This window comes from Antennarius striatus, chromosome 8 (genome assembly GCF_040054535.1).
Source record: "Antennarius striatus isolate MH-2024 chromosome 8, ASM4005453v1, whole genome shotgun sequence".
NCBI lineage: Eukaryota > Metazoa > Chordata > Actinopteri > Lophiiformes > Antennariidae > Antennarius > Antennarius striatus.
In genome coordinates, this window is record NC_090783.1 from 4,297,304 (window position 1) to 4,310,938 (window position 13,635).

The 13,635-nt window shown below is 38.0% G+C and overlaps 1 protein-coding gene and 1 long non-coding RNA gene across 4 annotated transcripts in view; one reads left to right on the forward strand and one right to left on the reverse strand.

The window, feature by feature from the left end:
* Positions 1-13,635, forward strand: part of fbxw7 (F-box and WD repeat domain containing 7) — an 87,288-nt gene that overhangs the window by 35,331 nt on the left and 38,322 nt on the right. The gene's annotated exons all lie outside the window — the stretch shown is intronic.
* Positions 1-13,635, reverse strand: part of LOC137599715 (uncharacterized) — a 39,345-nt gene that overhangs the window by 11,574 nt on the left and 14,136 nt on the right. The gene's annotated exons all lie outside the window — the stretch shown is intronic.

Below are 13,635 nucleotides of genomic sequence, written 5' to 3' on the forward strand. Positions count from 1 at the left end.
TAAGAAAAGAGATCAAGCTACAGAACAGTCTCAGGTCATTTTCTTTTCTCAGCACCACACCCTATACTGCAGGCCTGTTAAGTAAGGTGATACGGACTCGCCCGTAGCAGCTATGTCTGCATCAACAACCATCAGCAAGATAAATTTGCTGTTTGAACAGGTGATGGGTGTGTGACAGTTTCCTCTCACCAGTTTCCGGTGATTTAGTCTATTGATGCCTTAAATAGAACCAGACAATTTCTCTTAAATGTGTTTATTTATTTATTTTTGCTCTGTTACATTCTGTTGGCTTTTATTTGCTTTTGCCAGTCTGTGCGTTTAAGATAGTAAACTATTTTTTCTAGGGGCCTATAGGTCTGGGACACAATTATATTCAAAAGGGACCATTCTATTTCTTCATACCCATACCATTTGAGAATCTTTTGATTCTTAAATTAATTTTTTACCAAACCATAAATCATGTATATCTGTTCACCATAGATTTGTGAACATGTGCCTAGACGGAGGACATTTGTATTTACTTTGTGTTTGAGTTTTCTGTCCTTGTAGGTTACGTGACATCTAGGGCAGTATGACACTGCTCCTGATCCTATTCGTACCTGTCTATTCACACCTCAGAGCCAATCATTTTCCATCACTGCAACCTTTAACTTACCTCAAGTGATTCAGTGTTTTGATCATACTCAATCACAGTAACACAATCATCACAATATCTTTGCTTCTTTGCTATCATTTCCTTTTTAATTTTTAGCCATTTCATAAATATGAAACCTTTTTGTACAGTATCTCAGTCTTCTGGGATCACTTATATACATTTGTAAATATAAAAATGGTATCTGAGTAATTGTTACAACGGAATACAATGTCAGCCTAAATAAAGCTGCAATGTGTGTCCAGTATTGATATCAAATTTAGAATATAGAAAAATGAACATCTCTGTGTTTGAGAAAGACACACAACAAGAACACTAGCGACGACAACAGGCACATCAGGAAAAAAGAATCGATCGTCGCAGACAAACACCTTTATAAGATTCTAAATGTCTCGAAACCATCAGCATTGCAGCTATTTATGTACAGTATTTACATTGAGTAGAGTAGTCTCAGTTGGGTCTGTCATATATGTGCATGAAATGTATTTTTTTGCATAAATATTGCTGGAGACTTGCTTCACTAATAGTAAATGTTTCACTTCAGATTAACGTTACATTGAAGTAGCAGCTGCTTTTACTCGTGTCCGTCTCTGCAGACTATACTCCCCAGACAGCCTCGTCACCCAGTGAATAAATTTTTCTCCTTATTTTGGATAGCCAAAAGTAGAATGTTGTGTTCTACAATACAAGTACAGTGTATATATTTTTTTCTTTTGTCATTGCTAGTACAATGCACTCTTAACTTTTTGGAATGAAACTGAAGTTGGATTCCTTTCTTTAGTATGGAAACGTACAACAAAGACAATATATGATAAAGTAATTTCATTAAAGGAAAATGATGTCTTCATTTTGGAGATTGATAATATTAATTTGCATGTATATTAATAATGAGATGACGTGTAAGTTAAAGCTTACCATTCTCTGGATACAGAGTAATTTCACCCATTTAAGGTAATAATTAAATAATTACTTGCAGCAATAGTCGAAAGACTGAACATGTGTTAACTGGAGTGATCATTTTGGTACGTTCTTGTTCTGATGTCCTTTGCTTGCGACGAAGACTCATCCCATGCTTTCTCCGTGATGCATCTGGGCCCATTTATTAGGCACTTGCAGACTGCTCTCATGAGTCAGTGACTCAAAGATGGTTGATTTTATCCACCGGACACTGTCCTGAAATAAGGACCACGCTTCACTGCACTGTACAAGGTTGGTTTCCATTGCCCTTGAGCTCCAAATAACATGGAGGGGAGGATGGCATCTGCCATTGGCTATTCTGAGAAGCAGTCCCATTCCAGGGAGCACACCAATCTAGTCATCAAGCTACTCAGCGCCCAGATCAGCCAAAGAGCGTTGTTTACCCCCGATTTCAGTGAAGACCCAGGACAGCACCAATTCCCATCCAAAAAGACTTCCAAACACACTGTGTGTTCCCAAGGTCATTAAAAAAATGTGTTTCTTAAACTTCTGAAGCTCGCTCCATCTTTGTTTGGAAAGAGACTGGTGAGTCCTAAAATATTTTTTGAAACATTGCTGGAATCAAAATCAGGAAAAGTATATATTTACAAAAATCACCTTTGACAGGATAAAAAATTAAAACGCATTTTAAGAGATATTTTATGGTGGCACATCTCTAATTTACGTGTGAAGGAGGACCAAATACTCACATTTCACTTGTTCATCTCACATGGAGAAATAATTTGATGCTGGCCAACTAAATTTGACTTTGAAATGTGAGATGGGCAACCAATGTTCGACAAGTCGTATTTTATGTTTTAGATAACACCCTAACTTTCTTGAAACGTGGTTGTAGCTTTGACATTCAAAGCCTTCATGTATTTCTGAAGAATTGGGATGGATTTACATATAATATATTCAGATCGTATTGAAATAGCCTTCATAATATCTGACCAAACAGCTTCTCCTTGACCGTGTTGTCTTTGCGTTCCAGCTTTGCATGTGATTGATGAACTTACCTTGGGGGTTCACGCTCAGGGTGTGTAGTCTATTGCTCTCATGGAGCTTTACATTCTAAGCATACTGGATAGCGATATGATCCCACCTGCCACAGAGCTGCCTGAAGGCAGTGACATTTCCCACACTGCTAGATAAGGCATGAGCTGAGAAAAGATTCTCCTTCTCCCCAAGGGAAAGTGTTACAACTCCTTAACATTATCTTTTAAAAGATGGGTCCCAAAATGCAACTTCTTTGTTTTCACATACTCTTTGCAACATAAGTCAACACCCTCAGATGCGTTTGATTGACCTGAGTCTGAATAAACCACCTCCTAACAGCTTCTTAAGGTTCGTCTTTCCCTTTAAGTTAAGCTGTCATGTATGTCTTCTCTCTGGCATGATACCAGTTGTGTCCATTCTTTTTATTTTCTTTTGAAAAAAAAAGTCACCTTTTTTTGTTGTTGACAACTCTCTTTTAGCTGCGACATTTTGGAAGATGTTTGAAATATTTCATATTTTTTGAAAGATTACCAAGGTGAGAAACTCTTTAAGAAGTTTCAAAATTGTCTATTATTTTTTCCCTGTCAGAAAATTCTGAATTGAAAGAACTGCTGTACAGTGATTCACATTGCATTAGTTCATACACAGCTAAGATATGTTCAACTCGTTTAATTGGACTAGACAGACCCTCAGATTTGTGTTGTAACCTGAGGCCACTCCCTGAGCAATAAATGCAAACATGATTCAGTTGCACTTGAGGCAGAAGTTGAGAAAAGCTTGTGCTATTATTTGCATGCGTAAATTTGCGTTCTCACTACCGTAAAATTAGAATTTCTTAGTCTTGACCTTCAACAAACTACCCCTGTGCCTTTCGCAGTGTTCTTCTGGCTATAATCTGTTCATCAGTGAAAAAAGCCAGTGAATGGTTATCTGGTTGTAACTGATGCGGCTGTCTGCATAGCATGTCTAATCTTTGTATGAATCCTGCTGTCTGAGTCACAATGTGGGGTCTCATTGCTTTTACTGAACACTGGCGATGTGCTGCGTTGCCTCTGGACACTGCAGTGTGTGAAGTTACAAAGTTAGATTGCATTTACATTTTCAGTCATCTCGTGTAATGAAAGAAACCATAGTGCACGAATCAGCCTGTGCGTTCTCCAAAATGTAGAGACATAAGGAAACAGCCAAGGTCTTTTTTCTTCTTCCTTTGTTCGTCTCCTTCCATGAGATAAAAAGCACACTTAATGCTTCACTTTTCTCTTACTATTCAAAACAGCCAATGTTGGAGCTGCATAGTTTTCTTTGGGCACTGGCCATTTGATCATGTTTAGACTATCCGAGACAGCGTACCTGGTTTCTAACCTGACATTGATTATGGCTGGTGTGAGAGCTGATGGATGGCTGCCAGGTTGAGGCCATGATATCCATATTTGTAATTTGTGTAGTGTATAAATGATCTTGGCACTGATGGACTGTACATCCCAGATCTGACAAGTCAGGCTGTGTTCAGACCAAAAATAGCACTATGTCAAAAAAAAGAAAAAAAGAAAAGAAAAACACTCAGGGTTGCTTTGCTGAAGGTACCAGTGAGAAAATGAAAAATGATCCTGGTGGTTTAGTGTATAAGGTGCATGCTCGACTTTGAAAGCTTATCACGTGCCGAAACGCTTCACAAGGGCATGGAAAGTTATCATGGCAGTATTTATTTGATCCTCCTTTCTCAAGGTAAATGCGGCTCAAGGCGAAGAGATTCTAAAGGTGACGATCAATCTACCCGAAATTTACAGTACAGTAGTGTGCTGCTGAACAAAGAGCGCATATTGGACACTGAAATGCGCAAGGAAGATATTTATTTTTCAAATATCTTACTATTGTCAGCCCAACACATCACATAATCCCCAAATTCTTTCTTTTCATCTATCTAAAAAAAAAAAAAAAAAGCGTCTAAAAAAGCCATTATTAGAGGCTTGACTGCATCCTCTCAGATTGTGCTGGAATATTGTACAGTAACCTCCTCACACATCACGTCCAAATATAGCTATAAAGATAGTACAATCTTTTTGTAAAATATCGTATGAATAATTAATGCAGAGGTGGTTTACTTAATGCGTATTTTCAACATTTGCTTGGATAAATGTTTTTGCTGCAGCAGACGGCCAAGTTATGACTTTCTTCCTCCCACCGTTCAAACTTGCCCGAGAGTGAGAGTTTCTTCTCCATTAGTGGATGTCAAGAATAATTCACATTCCTTCTAGTCAATGCGGAAACATCTCTGAAGGTTATACGTCTACTTTGTGTCATTACAAGCACAATGGAGTGCTGCCCTCTGTCAGTGACCCTCTGCTCTGCTCCCTCAGACGAAGGATGACTATATGCCTGGCAGAAATGTGACTCACTGTTTATCAAACAGTGGCTTTTCCGACCTTCTATCAGCTCTATAATTCACTCTTTCCACATTTCCACTTTTTTTCCCCTTCATTCATTTGCTTGGGTTTTCTATTCATTAAGAAATATGCCTCCCGGTTTTATCTCTGAGAAGCAGAATTGACACCTGGCTCACCTGCACACGGTCTGCTTATTACCTCCTCTTACATTGACTCAGTTATTCTTTTTTCAGATGACGGGTGTCTAACAGAAATAGATTTTTTTTAATTTTTCAAAAATACAAATCTGACGCCATTGTTCGGAGAGAAAAAAAAAAGAGAATTACCCATGTGAGGTTTAAAGAGTCACTGACAAATTCCAGATTAGTATGCTTATCATTTGGCACGAGGCTGACTTTATTTCTACAAAGCTGCTTTAGAATTCATCTGGAACTGGTGTCAGGAAAAGACCTTAATCCCAGACCTCCAAAAAAACAGTTTTGTGACAGTTAGTTGGATTATGACTCACACTTTTCATAGTCAACCCCCAAACATGAGGTGATTTCAAATCAAACGATCAAATTGGAGTTCACATAGAGAAGATGCCTGTAATTCTACATGTCTTTTATTTCAACATAAAAAATTAAGCACAAAAAAACAGTAATCTCAAAAACTAATGGAGGATTTAATCCTCAGTGGTAATCCTTAAATGTCTCATGTTTTACAGCCTCTGCGGTTGACATACATCATTTAATGACTCAAGTGATAAAATAGTTCACTCGTCTGAGGCAGAACATTAATTTTAACAAAGTAGTTTGTGTTCAGCTTTACTGGAACAGATGAACCCATGAATTTGGGCAACAACAATTTGAAAAGACAGTTTGGAGAGCCTTTGAGAGAAAGTGGCAAATTATAAGTGGAAAAATGAACAACAATATTTTCTCCTTGTGACTCCCCACACACGCCTTACGTTTGTTGCGTGTGGGAGGCGTAGCTTTTGTATTTCATTTTCAGACCAATGCTCAAACAAAAATTGCTTTTAACTTCACTCAGCTCTTTGTGCTGTACATAATTGGCACTGATACCCTTTCAGTCACTACTTAGGAACCAAAGCTGATTTCTGTGAACTAAAAGTTAATTGCCTCCAAAGTGTTACATCAGACACCCGCAACAAAGACCGTCCTTTTAGTGACACCCTCTTTCGTACATTACAGGTAAACTTCACAGACAGCAAAACATTCACTCCTTTTTAACCAGGAAAAAACAGGGAGCTTAAAAATGTCAAATGAACTATTGACAATGTACATTTTGTGTGTCCTCATCTCTTATCACATACATTCATTTAGCATTTCTTGTCATCTCTTATTTGAACTTCATTAATATCCAGTTTTTGGATATTACTTTTCTGTCACCAGGTAGACCAAAAGTTCAATGTTGAACTTGTCTGTTTTTCTTGCGTTTCAATCATACTTTATAAGGAATGCAGTTCAGTTCCCTGCATGCTGAATGTTTATGTCTGAGTCGTTTCACTAACAGCTGTTTATCCTTCTTATTTCTTCTCCTATGTCCTGTTTCCTGTCACACAAATGGTACATACAGGTAAGAGAGATCTATTTTGATTATGTAGTTCTAACATTTTCTATACATACATATCTTTGTGCCTTGTCTTACTTTCATCATTCAGGAAAAAATAAAACATAATCCCACTCTGTTCTTGTCTGTGACAATTTAAATGTCACTGTGGTACCTCTAGGGGGCAGCATGAACTAAAAGACAAATGATCACTGAGGTAGTAGGAAGCTCCATGACAGCCAAGTCTTCCCTCATCAACATGCAGCTGGGGGGGATTAGTCCACTGCAGCTATAACTGAGGTCTTGCCTTGCGTATTTTATTTCTTACGTTCACAGCAGTTTTAAGAACCAAAGGCAGACATTTGCTGAACTGATTGGAGTCATTCCTGATTCTTTTGCTGCAGGTGTTTTAGCGTCATTGTGTTTCTCTGCTGTCAAGCCTTAGTTGGGAATTCATGAACATCTCTCAATCTCGTTTTATTGCTGAAAACTGGAAGACTGTTGTTTTCCATCCTTATCCCTTCCTTAATCAAAAAATGTGTATTTAAAATCCATTCACGTGTCCCTCAGACACATCTGCTGTCTTCAAGAACAAAATCTCCCCTCCTCACTGATATTCCATATGCAGACATTCCTGCTTAAGAGCTTCATTAAATGTTCAGGTTGTTATGACGACTATAAGTGCAGCACTCAATATTACATTAAGAGTCAGGAGAAGCTCTTACACTGTTTTACACCTCTGGTTTCATGAAATCCTAATTCTACAGAAAGACCTTAAACGCAAAGTTGAGCAATGTGAAAACACGTAAAGTTTTGATTTGAGAAAATGTGATACTTTATATGCTGGTGGCATAAAATGTTTTTAATAGGATTCTTATCGTTAGACTCAAAAACATAGAGGATAACTCTGACTTCACAAATGCAGTATGTCATTATTCAGTCAGGTGCTGTTGACTGATGCACTTTTATTGACTTACAGTGATGTGCAATCTTGCTCTTATGGCCTAATATTCTTTGATTAATGAAATGGTGCTATATATATACAGTATAATATATTATTTTTTTATTTTTGCTGTAGCCTGGAATTAGTTGCTCAGCAGTATCAGTCTCATGTCATGGTGCCTGAAGCCTCCCCCGCAGGTAAAACACTGGGTGGGCTGTTTTTATGTGCAGCACAGAGGTAGACAGGTTTAGCATGTGGATGCATATTTCAAAATCACAATTTTTTTCCCCAGAGAACACTCGAGAACACCATGCAGTTGCTAAGAAGCTAGTTTTATTTTGTGCTTTCTGAAATGGTAAAGTGTCACAACACAGCAGGGTGCCGATCCTTCGTAATTACAGGACCTGTCCATAGTATTTGTATTTGACCTTTCCTCATTAGTCATTTGCAGGCGCTCATGATCAGAGGTACTGTGAAACAACCACCAGTCCACTCAGCCCAGATTATTGTACAACTGTGATGAGAGAACAAGCTTTTACTTTTAGGCCGAAAGGTTTTCTTTTTTTCCTTTTTTTTTACCATTTCTACTAGAGTAACAGAGTTATGTCACTGTTCAAGTATTCGTCTCAGCAATAGGACTACAGTATTTCTTGTATTACAGGTTTTCAAAGGAATTTATTGCAAATTCCAAACTCTCTTCTTTAAGACCATGCTGTAAGCTTGTCTGTTTTCAATGTTTTTCCTGGTCAGACCGGATGGACAGGAGTTAAAAGGGATTTGCTGGTTATGCCTGCATCAGGGTCTTGAGATAATATGAAGTGTTCCAAGTGAACAGGTTGTGTGATGTGTGTGTGTGGGTAAATGAATGCATTTGCTATTGAAAATCTACAATCAAGTACATTTTGTTATTGATCATTTCATCAGATTCATAACAATCATTATCATATTTTAACTAAGGTTTGTGTGGGTGAAAAAACCCACTAATTGCAGGTCACAGAACCTGTCACCTGGTGAATGGCAGTGTCTAGAACTGCACAAAATACTGACACATTAATTGCTCTTCTGCATTCAGCAGTCTTTCTTTCCTGAAATGACAAGTATAACAAAGGCAAATTATAACTTTGAAATGTATATTTAGATTTTTGCCTTCTTTTTGCCAATTTTATTCTCTTAAATTACAATGTGCACTCTGATCGAATTTTTCTCTCTCCATTTAAAAAAAAAATTGTTTGACTAATGGCTCCCATGCACTGTTTTATAACCTAGACTCACGGGGTCTAATAACAGTGTGCAGGATTGAAGTGTTAAAAACACTGAAAATTCTGTGTGCTGAAAAATAATCAGATGTGTAAATAAAACAACAACCTGCAGGCAGTGTTTCGTTTATAAATCACAGTCCGGCTGGAAGTGTGAGCACATGGATCAGTGTCACTCCATCCCTATAGACACCCCATTCAACCGTGACTTGTTGATGCAAAGCACCTCATGAATATTGATGCGTAGAAATAAGCCTGCTGATCAGTAATTCTTTATGGTGAATCATGGTGTAAAATGAGATGAAAATGGTGGTGGTGGTGGGTGGGCGGTGTGTCATTCTTCCACAGGAATCAAAGTGCTGATGGTTCAGGTGGAGGCTGTAAAAGGCAGAATGTTATTCCTTTTATGCCTGAGTGTCATCATAGTATTTATGTGTTTATAATGATCAGACTGACTGCTTCTCTCCATGCCAAGTGTGAATGGATGGATTTATTTATTTATTTGTTCAGAAATCATCATAGTGTACCTGGACTGCATTATGATTAGGATAAATAATGAGGATCTGGGGTATAAGCTGTCACTGGCGTTAGTTCCAGACTTTGCTAATTATTCACAATCCTTATGTGCAGGTGGTTAATATGTTCCAGGTGAAGTGACTGGAGAAGGCAGAGTGTGTGCCTGTGTGTGTGTGTGTGTGTGTGTGTGTGTGTGTGTGTGTGTGTGTGTGTGTGTGTGTGTGTGTGTGTGTGTGTGTGTGTGTGTGTGTGTGTGTGTGTGTGTGTGTGTGTGTGTGTGTGTGTGTGTGTGTGTGTGACTGTGTGTGACTGTGTGTGTCTGTGTGTGTCTGAGTGTCAGCTCACACACACTCCAGTGTGCTCATTATAGGGGTTTTACATTCAAAAATTAAGTGAAGCCTAAAATCATCCTCGGTGAGAAATGTACAGTTTTAGCTCTTTTCTGCAGACCTGATGATAATGTTAATGATAATTTCATCAGTAATGACAAAGTCTGGTGCTCCTCTCTTTGCTCTGGAGAAATATGATTGGAAGAATTTGATATTGATCAGATTTTGATTTAAGATTTGAATTGTTCGATTTTTAAATAAAAATTGAGAGATGCGTCATTATTCAGCCTGGCCATCACTAGCTGCATCACTAATTTCCACTGACTGCAAAATGTTCATTTGTCTGGGTCAGAGTTTGCGTACAGGTACGTACATTCTTCAGACATTTGTTTTCATAGGTTTCATAAACTTTATTGTAATATATTTTTTAACATTTAGTGGCCATGGAAATAATAATAACTGAGAACAACCTCTTATCGGTAGTTGAAAAAAGTGAAAATCAGTTATGAATGTTTCTAATTCCTGATTACAGCTGAGATATGTAAGCTTCAGCACTATCTTCAAAAATGTAAGTAATTAAAGGTAATTGCATATGTTGTTCTTTCTAGTTTTTGTTTTATTGTAGCTTTTTAATGTCTGCATTCTGAGATGCGTCATGTTGAAGGCATCGTTCCTTAATTTATTTGTTGAAACAATATGGAAAGCAGCTGACAGTTCTGTCTAAGCGCTGACATTTTGTCATTTCTGCCAGGTGGCTGCAAGAATAAAAGACATAAAAAAAAAACAACCTACGGGCGTCACATCTGCATTCAGTTTGAGGGCAACTCAGGCTTACACACAAAGCATTAACCAGGATGTCCCAGATGACCTCCGCTCCATCTCGTTGTATAGTTATGTCCACCAGAGGAAAAAGTCGCTCCTTTTCCAATTTGATGGTGTTATCAAGCATTATTGCACTATTATTAGTGTTCTCATGTGAGTTCCTGCTGCTCTGGATGACTCTCCCCCTGTGGAATAAAATCTTTGTCTATGCAGTAATGAGTTCAAATCTAATTTCAGCATCTTTCATTGATTCTCATATTGTCCAAACTTCACCTCAGCAGGAATAGAGATGATAACGGCGGCTCACCAGTTGGAAGGTGTGTAGTTAAAGTGGTTCTTCAAACAGTATTTTTTTGAATTGCCACCATTTCAGCACGCACGCACGCACGCACTCACGCACACACGCACACACGCACGCACACACACACACACACACACACACACACACACACACACACACACACACACACACACACACACACACACACAGTAATTTTTAAATGTATTTTACCCAAATAAGCGTCTGATTTTGCGCTACGTGATCAAAGTTTTAGGCCAAGTTTGTAAGAGCAAGTCATTATCACCCAGAGGGCATGGCCATAATGTAAATTAAACCTAACTTTCTTACATATATTGCAAGTAAAAGGTTAGTTTAAAAAGAAATGTTGATGTTTTTTTGGGATAAAATTTGTACCATTACCTGAAGTTCATGAAATCAATGAAGCATAACTGCTTTATTTCATAAAAAATTCTCTCCCCATCCTTCGATTTTCAATTTAATCAAGCAAACTTGTGACTCTGCTGTCTGTTCTCCCAGTCCCTCATCAGTTTATCTTGTTTGTTTTGCATGGCCGGGAATTAAATATTCACACAATGCAGTTCCTGGCAGAATTTAGATTTTGATGAGCAATTCATGGCATCCTTAAGGCAGTGTAACAAAGCAATCAATATCCTCTGCTCAAATGGGGATTGGGTGGGGGTGGGGGGGGCACATTGTAGGGATTAATTTACTAATGCAAAATGGAAAATCAATGACGAGTTACACACAAATACAAACAGACTAGAGGTCTGTTCCATACAGGAAGCTAAAAATGGGGATTAAAGTCCAACTCCTGATTTGAATGACCCTAACAAATGAGTCAGAGCTAAAGCAGTTTTCTAGAGATTAGTTTAAGCGCAGGCTAGTACTGTATACTGTAATTGGAGACATGTTCAGTCAGTTAAGGTGCATGTATATGTGCATTTCATTCTCAAGTAAAAGAAATGTTCAAGAGCAGCAATGTTCAATGATGGAATTAGTTTGTTAAACATATAGAATCGTATAAATCATCAAATATCCTAAAAAGGGTAATACAACTGTCAAAAAGGCAAAAAAGAAAAAAGCAACTAAATATCAAAGTAATGATTTGTTTGCTGCATCGGGAACTCAGAACTTGCGTGGGTTCAATATACTGGGACCGAGAACCTGAAGCTTATTAAATTATTATCTAACAGTCTGTTTACATTTTACTATATTGCACAAATCAAATTTTGATATGAGGAAATATAGCTGAGACTCAGCCAAGTTAAACCCTTTTAAATTTTTTATTCTATTCAGCAGTGTTGACTCATTAAAATGACCAAATATTTGCATTTCTTAATTCTACATAGCTGGTCCCCCTCACCATCTGCAGTTCTCAACTTTACTTCCACATTTACTGACTTGTCTGGAACAAAGAGCAAAATTAAGAATGCCTTCAAACTGTAGAATATGTTAGCAACATTATATGTTGAATTTGAAATGGTAGTATGCACGGATTTTATGGAATGCTCATGGCTTTACATTATGAGATGACTGAAACATTCTCCACACACATCCATTTTTCCAGTGTATAGTGCTTTCCTGAGCAGCAGAACAGTGTCAAATCTGAGTTATGGCCTCTTCAAATTGAAGCCCTGCATCATAAAGTTCTTGTGACAATATAGTCAGGAGTATATTCAACAGTCCAAATGGATTTAATGAAAAACATCTTGAGAGGACGCTACCCAAGATGCGCTCACTGCACCCATGAAGCGTGCTTCATCTGCTCTGATCTTCTCCCGGGGTCCTTTACACCTCAGCGCATCAGCATGCTACAGTGGACAAGAGAAAACGCTGATGTGGGCCGACTGGCCTCTTTAATTTGTGACGAGCGTGGGAGAGTGAGATTCCACAGGGGCTGCCAGAGAGCCGTGTGGCCAGATTGTACTGTGGTGCCATTCCCAAGCCAGCTGTAGATGCACCTGCCAAGTCAGCACCAGTTCACTTTCTCTACAACTAATGGCAAGAGTAGAATTTGCAAGCTAAGGATTGACCTGTTTTTTATGCCCACAGAAGGATATGAAAATGTCACTTTTTCTTTGGGTACTTTAGGTTCAATCATTCTTTTACTATTGCTTGTCAGTTATTCTCAGGTTTTATGTATACTTGAGTCACAGAATATTTTGTATATCCAGTTTATTGATTTAGTGTGAGTTCTGTAGCACCTTTTATCAGGATACAAATCCATGTTTTAATACCTGGAAAAAGGTTTTACTACCCCTGCTGCTGCCAGGGCTTTATGGCGTTTTGCATAATTTATGCACATTTTTAACAAACTGTAAAACAAGAAACCATCAGTCATTTAAATTAAGCTCAACTTTTGGGATGTTGACTGCATTGTGCCCTTAAAATATGACTCACATAACATACAATCACAATTTCCAAAAAAATGACAGCCTGACATATATTCACCTGCCCATTGGTGAGAACTCAGTCTTGTGAACTTGTTTGGTGGTTATCAACTCTTTGGAAGGAAATAACAAGAGCCACAAACCCTGACGCTCTCATATTCATCTGAACAGGGATAAGAAATTTTCAGATGGTCAGTTAAAACTTGATATTCCAAATTTGAGCCCAAAACTTTTACAGTAATATTCAAAAATACGAGAGATATAGATTCAAATAGGGGCACCACTGCCTTATGATGATTTTTCATTGCCATGTTTTTAATGTAACGTTGATAGAATTGTATGCAAATAGTAAAAAATCATTTTCCCCCCAGATGCCATTCTGGTATTGCAAAAACAAATTTCATTCCCAAACTTCACAAGATGGCATTAAAATGAGCGCCATTCATGATGCCTGAGAATGTTCTTAAAGTTGTATAAGTGTAAAGAAACAGTTTACATTTTTCATGTTCTCATAGCAAAAGCAAAATGAGTTTTG